Source organism: Dysidea avara, chromosome 2, assembly GCF_963678975.1.
Source record: "Dysidea avara chromosome 2, odDysAvar1.4, whole genome shotgun sequence".
NCBI classification, from domain to species: Eukaryota; Metazoa; Porifera; class Demospongiae; order Dictyoceratida; family Dysideidae; genus Dysidea; species Dysidea avara.
The window spans coordinates 33,887,194-33,896,969 of record NC_089273.1 but is presented as its reverse complement, the minus strand read 5'-3'; positions in this window follow the sequence as shown (position 1 = coordinate 33,896,969).

Genomic DNA, 9,776 nt, shown 5'->3' with positions numbered 1-9,776 from the left:
TTTACCATTTCTAGTTAAGCTACATTTCAAGTCACCCAGCAGAGAGATCAGCTGCAAACATGTTATCCTGTAGGAAATAATTGGCATGTAATAAGCGTAATTTGCGTAATGTTACTGATAAAATCAAAATAGTTAAAGTATTAAAAATCTGCTTTAAATCTTTATTATTATTATGCTTTTTCTTCTTCCTGTGGTAAAGAGAAAAAGATAGGTTGAAAAAGCCCCAAAGCCGGCCATAGGCATACAAATACAAAAAGAAGTGAAATCTAATCCAAAACAACCAAGCTGTAAAAAGAGTGCAGCCCCTAAAAATGGCTATGGTGAAAAAATGTGAAATCCAGTGGCAGCCAAGAAATGGCTGTGATGGTAGGTTAAGGTGGCTTGGAACAGTTTTCATAAGGTTTCAACAGTGCTATGCAAGCAATCACATTAGCTATGAGATTTAAATATAATCATTACTGTGGTTGACCACCATGTATATATATATATAATTATGTGTGCTGGGTGCAGTAGCTAGGCTGTTACTGTCAGAGAAGCCTAAATGCAATGTACGTAGCTATTCGGGCAAAAATCAAGTTGCGGTCATCATGCATGTTCCTATTTACTACCGTATAGCGGATTATTTTCGAAATAGAAATTTTCGCACAAGAAGCAAAATCTGAATTTCGAAAGATTTTAATTTCGAAGAGTGCATATTTCGAAGTCCGGATGGATTTCAAATAAACGGAAATTTGTGTCACAAATTATGAAGATGCGTGAATGTTTGCCGAAAACTGACTTACTGATGGAATAATCCCCACTCCTGTGCACTGGAGAGAAGACTGAGAGAGTCTCTTATTATTATTATTATCATTATTAATTAGCAAAGCCCACCAGGGGCAACACGCTAATGTGCATTACAAATCACAAATTGTTTAGCTCAGCGGCGGAGGAAGTAGTTGATATGAGGGGGGGGCTCCGCTGGGCTGACCCATACTTATTTCTATAGTTTGGTAAGGTGAGACCAAAAAAAAAAGGTCACAACCAACTGACAAGAGTTTTCCACCTCACCAGCTACCATTTCTAGCTAATAAACTACATAAAAATCCTTACATAGCTCGCTACACACTGACTACTTTATTAGAGTGACTGCTCTATTAGAGTATCTCAATCTTTATCACGGTCTTCAAGAAAGATAATTTTGGTGTGATATCATTCTGAGGGGGGCTAAGCCCCCCTCAGCAGACCGAAGGGGGGCTTTAGCCCCCTAGCCCCCCCTTTCCGCCGCCTATGGTTTAGCTTATCTATAATGTTCTTAAAAGTGTCAAGGTTAATTGTGTCAATGTTGACAATTTTCAAGTTATTCCAATCAATAATTGTTCTTGGCAGAAAAGAATACTTATATAAATCAATTCTGGATTGCAGCTGTGCAAATTTGAGGGGATTATTGGCACGAGTATATCTCGGGTGGAGTGAATTCACTGGCACGATCACGCTCGATCATAGCTAGCTATCCTACCAAAGATTCTAGAGCAGACGGCATCAATTCCCATTCTGGATCACCTTTTTTCTGGTTATTGGTACAGTAATGATACAGTTTACCCATTATCATCAGCAATACTGAGCTAAAACTCGAGGAATACATGAACAAATCGCCAAAAGTTGGACGGTTGCTTTCACTTGTGGGAATTTATTTCCGAAAAACAACCGGACGTGGGAATTTATTTTCGAAGAGAAGGGCCTCTTCGAAATATCCGAAAATAAAAACCTTTCGAAAATTACCAGCTATACGGCATTGAACGATAGCTGATGCTCTCAATGTTCATAAAAATAGCTTTGAATTCGATGTAGATAACTATTTGATTTGTACGAACTTCACATGTTGGCCGAATTTAAGATTGCTCGACAGAGGTGACAGCCAATAAGGACTAAGCCAAATATCTGCATATATTTGTAGGCTATAAGAGTTGCTCTTTTATATCAAGCATAGAAAGACTTGATCAGCTTCAAGCATTACGAGCAGTGCCACCTGACCTATAATACATATTTTTGTCCGAGAATTGAGAACAATCGGACAGGTCACTTTTGCAGCTCCTGCAGCCAGACAAAGAAAGCTGCAGGTCTGAAATTTTGTTTGCAAGAGTTTATGGCCTAGACCTCTCCAAAAGCATAGCAAGAGCAGAAATTTTCTTTGCGGGTTTAAAGAAAAATCGCGTCCGAACCTATGGTGGTTGAACATTGGTGGCTTACTCTAGTGTCTAACAGCGAATCCAGCTTCATAGTGCGAAGCGTGAAGGAAGAATTTGCTCTGAAGGGCTAAATGTGTAGCTTGCACAACATGCATCCCAGAGAGCTGCTGTTTGTTGTAAACGGTAGAGAACAAATTGTTTCATAGATTTCTGTTAGTACTAGCCCAAATATTTCACTCCAGCAATCAGACATCAGATTAACTCTATCAGGTCTCTTAAACGAAGACTTCGCAGATCTCCCTCCTCCAGTATCAGGAATCGTTTACACACTGCTGAACAGTCACTGTCTGATGAAATCCATAAAGCCAGGTCAGAGTTTGAAAGAAAGTTAATAATTAACTTTGCACCAAATAATAACTCCATGGTCTACAAATATATAAGAAGTGTCAAAAAAATCCAGCTCTATACCATCCTCTGTCCTTTACAACGGTGCTCCTGCCACTGACAGTGCTGATAAAGCCTCTCTTTTTAATGAATATTTCTTCTCTGTGTTTACCTCTTCAGACTTCGTACTCCCACCCTACCCTGACAAAATTGACCCATCTGTCAGATGTCATTTAGTATCAATCCAAATATCTGAACAGGAAGTATATGAAGCACTCGTCTCACTCCATACTGACAAGGCCACTGGTATTGATGGTATTGGCCCAAGGATTCTCAAACAATATGCTAACATTCTTGCTAAGCCATTGCACCATTTGTTTACAATCAGTTTAAATAGTTGCTCCATACCTTATGAATGGCGCATACACACGATTGTTCCTGTACATAAATCTGGTGACAAGACTCAAGTTACTAACTATCGTCCAATTTCTCTACTCTGTATAACATCTAAGGTATTAGAACAACTAGTTTACAACAAAACCATTTCTTACATTTCAAGTTTTCTCTCACCTCAGCAGTTTGGCTTCTTAAAAAATCGATCCACAGTGCAACAGTTGCTTCTCATGTTGAACACCATACATAGTACTAATGACCAAACTGATGTAGTCTATCTTGACTTCAAAAAGGCTTTTGACAGTGTCCCCCACAAGGAACTGTTATTCAAACTTCGATCACTTGGAATTTCTGGCAAGCTTTGGCAATGGTTTGAATCATACCTACTTAATCGTTATCAGTGTGTGAAGATTAACAACTCTTTGTCTCACCTTCTCCCAGTTCTATCCGGAATCCCACAGGGAAGTATACTTGGCCCACTTCTATTTCTCATATATGTTAATGATATTCCGGACATCATTAAATTTTGTCTATTGTTTCTATTTGCAGACGATACCAAATGCATCAAAACTATCTCCTCACCACTAGATTCACTTAAACTTCAAGAAGACTTAAATAATTTAAACTTTGGAGTACCCACTGGAATCTTCTATTCGGTCTATCAAAAATCTTTCTGCTATCCTTTAAAAGGAAATCTCCAACATCTTACAATATCGGCACCTCCCAGATTTCTTGTGTTGATACATACAAAGATCTAGGAATTATGTTATCAAGCGACCTGTCATGGGATGCTCACTATAACCACATTATCTCCAAATCCTATCAGGTACTTGGACTTCTAAGAAGATCTTTCTCCCTACAAAATTATGTCCAAGCCAAATCTCGACTATATACCTCTCTTGTTAGATCCCAATTTTTCTACTGCTCGGTCATCTGGAAACCCTACCTAATTAAGCACATTCAGCAACTCGAACGTGTTCAGAGGCGTGCAACTAAATACATTCTAAATGATTACTCTACTGACTACAAGTCTCGTCTTATTAATCTCCATATGCTACCCCTGATGTACATTCTTGATGTAAATGATGTGATGTTCTTTCTTAAAAATCTCCACAACCCCCACAATGGATTTGACATCAATAATTTCATTAAATTTGCAACTGGTCACACACGTCTAGCTTCTGGAAACAAGCTACTCCAAACAAGATCACCTGACAATTCCACTAGTAACTTTTATTTTAACCGGCTTCCTCGCATCTGGAATGCCCTTCCCATTATCAACTACCAGGACAATCCACTCAAGATAAAGGCCAAACTTTTAGATTATCTGTGGAATCATTTCACTGCCAATTTCACCTCCAACAACACCTGCTCTTTTTCATTTCTATGTCCATGCTCAAAGTGTTCAAAGATCCCTCACCAACCTAACTTCAACTCCCTTTAACTGTTAACTTCCCCCCCCCCCCCCCCCTTTTAAGTAATCTTAGACTAGTAAGTAAACTTTGTAGCTAATCACTGCTACAATTTAGCTTCCGGCCACTGACACAGGATGTCAGTGGACCATCAGTGTGCTGCCATATGTCCCAATTGTATCATACCAACATCTGCAACTTGTATGTATGTAGGTATATGTACACTGTAAAGTTTATTATTATTATTATTATTATTATACTATGCGGGTACTATGCACTTCGTGAAGATAGCTTGCTTGTTTTAGACCCTGTATTTCATGGTGAAGCCATTCAGAAACTGTTTCCAGCCACCTTAAGATAGAAATTTTAATGTCAAAACTTATAGTAACTTATCACTTACTGTAATTTAGCACTGATTGTAACCTAACACCTATTGTAACTTAGCACTTATTTAATTTAGTACTAATCATTATTGTAACTTAAACTAGGCACTTATGTTATTGTAACTTAGACTAGGCACTTATGTGTACGTACCTTGTACATTAGCGTAAAAACCCTGTTGGGTGTTTGCTAATCAATAAATAAATAAATAAACAAACAAACAAACAAACAAACAAACAAACAAACAAACAAACAAACAAACAAACAAACAAATAATTCATTTGAATTTGGTGCCACTGGTTCCATTAACCTACACCACAGACTGTGGTTATTGTTATACTAGGGTCACTTGTTTCTCTCTCTATAGGGTAAAAACTTGGTTTTTGTAGCTGAAATCTCTACATAATGATTCAGTGGCGGATACAGGGGGTTGCAATGGTTTCAGCTGAAATCCCCTGCGAAAATTGCGTGCAGCCCAAATTTATTGACGAGTCGTCGTGTGGGTGATAAAATCTCCACGAGTTAAACCCCCTTTCAAAATTTCTAGATCCTCCACTGTGATTTGTTTGCAGCTGAATTCTCTATAGTGTAACTGGTTTCTAACTGATCTCTCTACAGGGTGACCCGTTTGTAGCTACAGTGCTCCTGTCAATATACTCATGAAGGGGCGCGCGGACCACTCTGGGGCGTGCGGACTGTGTCGTGATTCCACAGTAGTTATGTCTTTGTTTGCTAATGGCATTCCATTGGTTTAGAAAAGAACGTAGCTACCATTTAGTTCTTGCTAGTAGCATTCAGCTGGCTTAGAAGAAAGTTATTGTAGTGGAATCTGGTGGTGGCGCAACTGTGTAAGTAGATACATCATTAGCTACGTATAGCTGCCGGTTATAGACCTATACGAACTACAAGGTGAGTTAATGTGTCTTAAGAGTGTAGACAAGCTAGTATAATGTAGCTATCATGGCTCTAACTATGAGCGATAACTTAAGTACGTATAGTTTCACTGTGACAAATTGTAGGTGTATATAACCTGGCCTGTCTGTAGTCTATAAACTCGTAAGTAAATCAGTGGCGGATCCAGGATGGGGTATTTGGGGCAAATGCCCCCCCCTTCAAGAAATTGCATACAAGATCGAGATACTCTAATAGAGCAGTCAATTACTCTAATAAAGCAGTCACAATGTTCATGAGGCAGCGTAGCTTACCTATGAAGCTACAAATAGGATTTTATTTTACATAACAGACGTGATATAGTTTGTAAGGATAACTAGCTATTATTGTTGTGACCTTTTTTTTTTCTTTTTTTTTGGTCTTCAACTGGTTTTCAGCAAGTTTTTTTGGTCTTCAACTGTTTTTCAGAAAGGTGCCCCCCCTCTTTCGAAACTCTGGATCCGCCCCTGTAAATGTATACTAAGCTACAAGCTCACACTCGCCAATGGCTGAGGTACTGAGCACGCTGGTTATGAATGAAGGAACTGAAAGCCTGCTACACGCGCAGCTATAAGTCTTTGCGAGTTGAGATAACATCACTGGAAAGTGCAATTCACTTTAATTCTATGCGCAGCTACTGATCTACTGTGCAGGCTTCCTTTACCCCTTTAGTATTTTCCACAACCGGCGGAATGGGAAGAGAAGCACTACTAACAATCTATCGTCGTCTGGCCGACATGCTTTCTCGCTACAGCTCAACATCTTATAGTGGCACTCTGGCGTGGATTCACTGCACATTGTCCTTTTCATTTCTTCGTTCTGCTACAATGTACATCCGGGGAACACGATCCATCCTTCATCGTTCCAACCATGCTTTCCCGGAGATAGGCCATATTTCTGGCCCTAGGGACTTTTAGTTGTCCCTCTTTCAGTTGTCCAGCAAACTTGCTCCTTAGTGCTGGGGGTGGTAGGCAAGGGCAGTGCATCTATCCCGAGAAAAAAAAAATAAACTGATCTACTGTGTATGACCGCCACTTCTGCTCTAGGTGGCATCTTTTAGGTTTGCTTACAACACATCATAATGTATTAAACTTTACAGTATTGAAGTCACAATAATTTAAAGTATAACTAGATAATCAGTACACGATGGCGTTGGCTTTTTTCAGCCCTTCTAGGTACTTGTCCCGTTTCATTTTAGGATATTTAGCTCTAAGAATTTCGATTAGGCTCCTAGGCTATAAGTAAACATCTTGAATAGGCTCTGCCTTCTATATACTGTACACCCTCCAGTGCCTAACTGGTAAAGTAGATAATAATACTGTATCATTGAACAGAAATAGGTATAGTTTGTTAATAAAGAACATGATGTTTATGCTAGTTAATTGTTGTCAATGCATCACATGATCTGCTTCATAGTGTGATGTAGATCGAGGGTCAAAAGTTAGTGTTACTAATAATGGCTAATGGTAATGTAATTATTTACCAAAAATCATTTTGGAGATGCTCCCTTATGAATTATAGAGGGGTCTGACTTCAACTGGAATCCAGCAAAAATCACTTGGAATCACAAATTGGAATCTTGAATTTCGATCAAGAATCTGGAATCCCTGATAAAATGGAACTATTTTATAAGTTTGATTATTTCCATATACTCCTTAATTGTACATTGTACCGTAAATAATCCAGTGTGCTGCTTGGCAATCAATAACAATATTAGTGTTCTGAGTAGGGACCCGTCGATTTCGCCAGCAAAATTTTTGGCATAATGGGTGGGAAACAGCAATGAGCAAAATGCTGGCATAATAGGTGCAATTTTTGTGAAGTGGACATAAAAATTACACAAAAGATCGAGATACTCTAATAGAACAGTCAAACACGCTAAAATATCGACAATGCACAGCTAATTGTTACAGCAACAAGAAGTGATAATCGAGATACTCTAACAAAACAGTCACACATGTTAAGCAATATTAGCTAGCTTCTTGCTTTACATGTTAGAAGTAATTGCTATCGAGATACTCTAATAGAACAGTCACTTTAAGGCAAAACTGTAGCTTTGCAATTGGAAATATTTAATTAACAGAGATTAGTGCTGAGCAAAATTTATAATTCTTGAGCAAAATATGGAGCATAATAGGTGAAAAATAAAAGAATTGCTGGAAAGAAAAATAAGTGGGAAAAAAGCAAAATAGACTGGTCCTTAGTTCTGAGCATTGTGCACTTGTCTCGACACATTTGTACAGGCAATAGCATGACTTTACCCTGCATTTCTCACCTCCCTGAAAGCCAACTGAATGCATAATAAGTGGTAATATTTTTATAGCTAGCTATGTATATTTCAAAGACTTAGGCTGGCCCCCCTCTATTTTGTTTTAGAGGAGATACTGGTACTTAGCCATCGTACGATTTTCAAGTGGTATCAGATCCCCTACCATGATCTAAGTATAGATGATAGGAACTTATCGTTGTTCTAACATGATCTTCTATGATGCAGTGCTAAAATTGCATGCTAAAATCAGACTCCACTATCTAGTTGTTTTGGGACACGTATGCGTTTTATGCATTAAATGAGGAACACCAAGAAAGTAGGAGGACATTGATTATTGATGAAGAAAGCTCTTGTGTAAAACTTTGCAACATGCGTGCTTGACATGCACAAAGTCAACTCAGTGCATCATATATATATATAGAACAACTAATGTGCATGGCCTTATTATGATTAAAGTACCTGGCATAGGCGGATCTAGGAGACACTGTCAGGGGGGGCCAAAGGGGGGCAAGAAGTTTTAGTGCACAACAGTGTTTATTCTACTATGAGCTATGGGGAAATTCTAGAACACAAGTTATATTCATTTGCATAACCTTATTCGGCATATAGCTGGATGAACGATGGACATACAATTTGTAAAACTGTAGTTTGAGAAAATTTTAAAAATCAGACCTCCCAGGTTTGAATTTCAGAGCATTTTTGATAACGCTTAGCTTAAAAAGTGTATGCTTTGCAATGCATACAAAGATTGATTAGCCTATCTGAGATAACCTGTTTGATGGTAAAGTGTATACCAAATCAAAATAAGGAGTAGCTAACATTGTTACGATTTGTAAAATTTGTAAATTGATGACATCACAATTGCGACTGTTCTATTAGAGTAGTGACTGCTCTATTAGAGTATCTCGATCTTTGCACAAAAATTCAAATTTATTTGCCTCACTTTCTTTACGGTGTACAGTTTAACTATAAATGTTAAGCACATTTATAAGTGTTGTCTTCTATTTGCCCATTGGCTTTCTATACTTCTAAATGCAGTGTGAATGCATGATTCTAGTTTCTGGTATACAAATGGTACTGTAGGTCCAAGGGGGGCCAGAGAAGGGCCAGGGGGGGCACAGCACCCCTTTGCCCCCCCTCAGATCCGCCTATGGTACCTGGTAAAGGCAGAGCCTGTATACCAGAAGGCCTTATGACACAAGTGCTAAGGGCTGTGGGATACACGGTCTCACCAAAGATGTTTACATTAGCTTCACTAAATGTGACTGGATCTGCGAAAACCGGTCTTATCGCCTAAGACTGGAAGTCATATTTTTTCATACAAACACTAAGCTTAATGAATGCACTATCAAATTTCACTGTCACAGTTGACCAGAGTAAAGTGGTCTACTTTTGCTGGCTGCTTTAATAAAGCACAGTGGCGAGCCGTATGAGTGGTCTGGGGTCTTGATGGAGCCCTGGCCATGCAACCAGGAGATGGCTGTGTGTGGGTGTACAGCTCCGTGGTGTTCGACAAGGACCTGTGCTGTAAATTTCCTTTCATTTTAGCCAGTTTTGAGCCCTGAGTGGCCCATAACTTGGCCTAATTTACCCCAAAACGTTCCTTTTCAATATTTGAACACCATCTTGCCCGCCTTCCAGGGCCCCTGCCTCCACCCTTTTTGCAGTTTGCCTGATACAGTCAACCTCGGCTTAAAAAATATCTGAAACTTAGCTGTTGACTACTTCTTCAGTGGATGTTGTGGAAGGTAAGAAATGACTGTAGAACGTGTGAAAATTTGGTATGCGTAGCTACCACCATTAGCTAGGCACCAGCCTATTATGCTGGCATAATTTTGA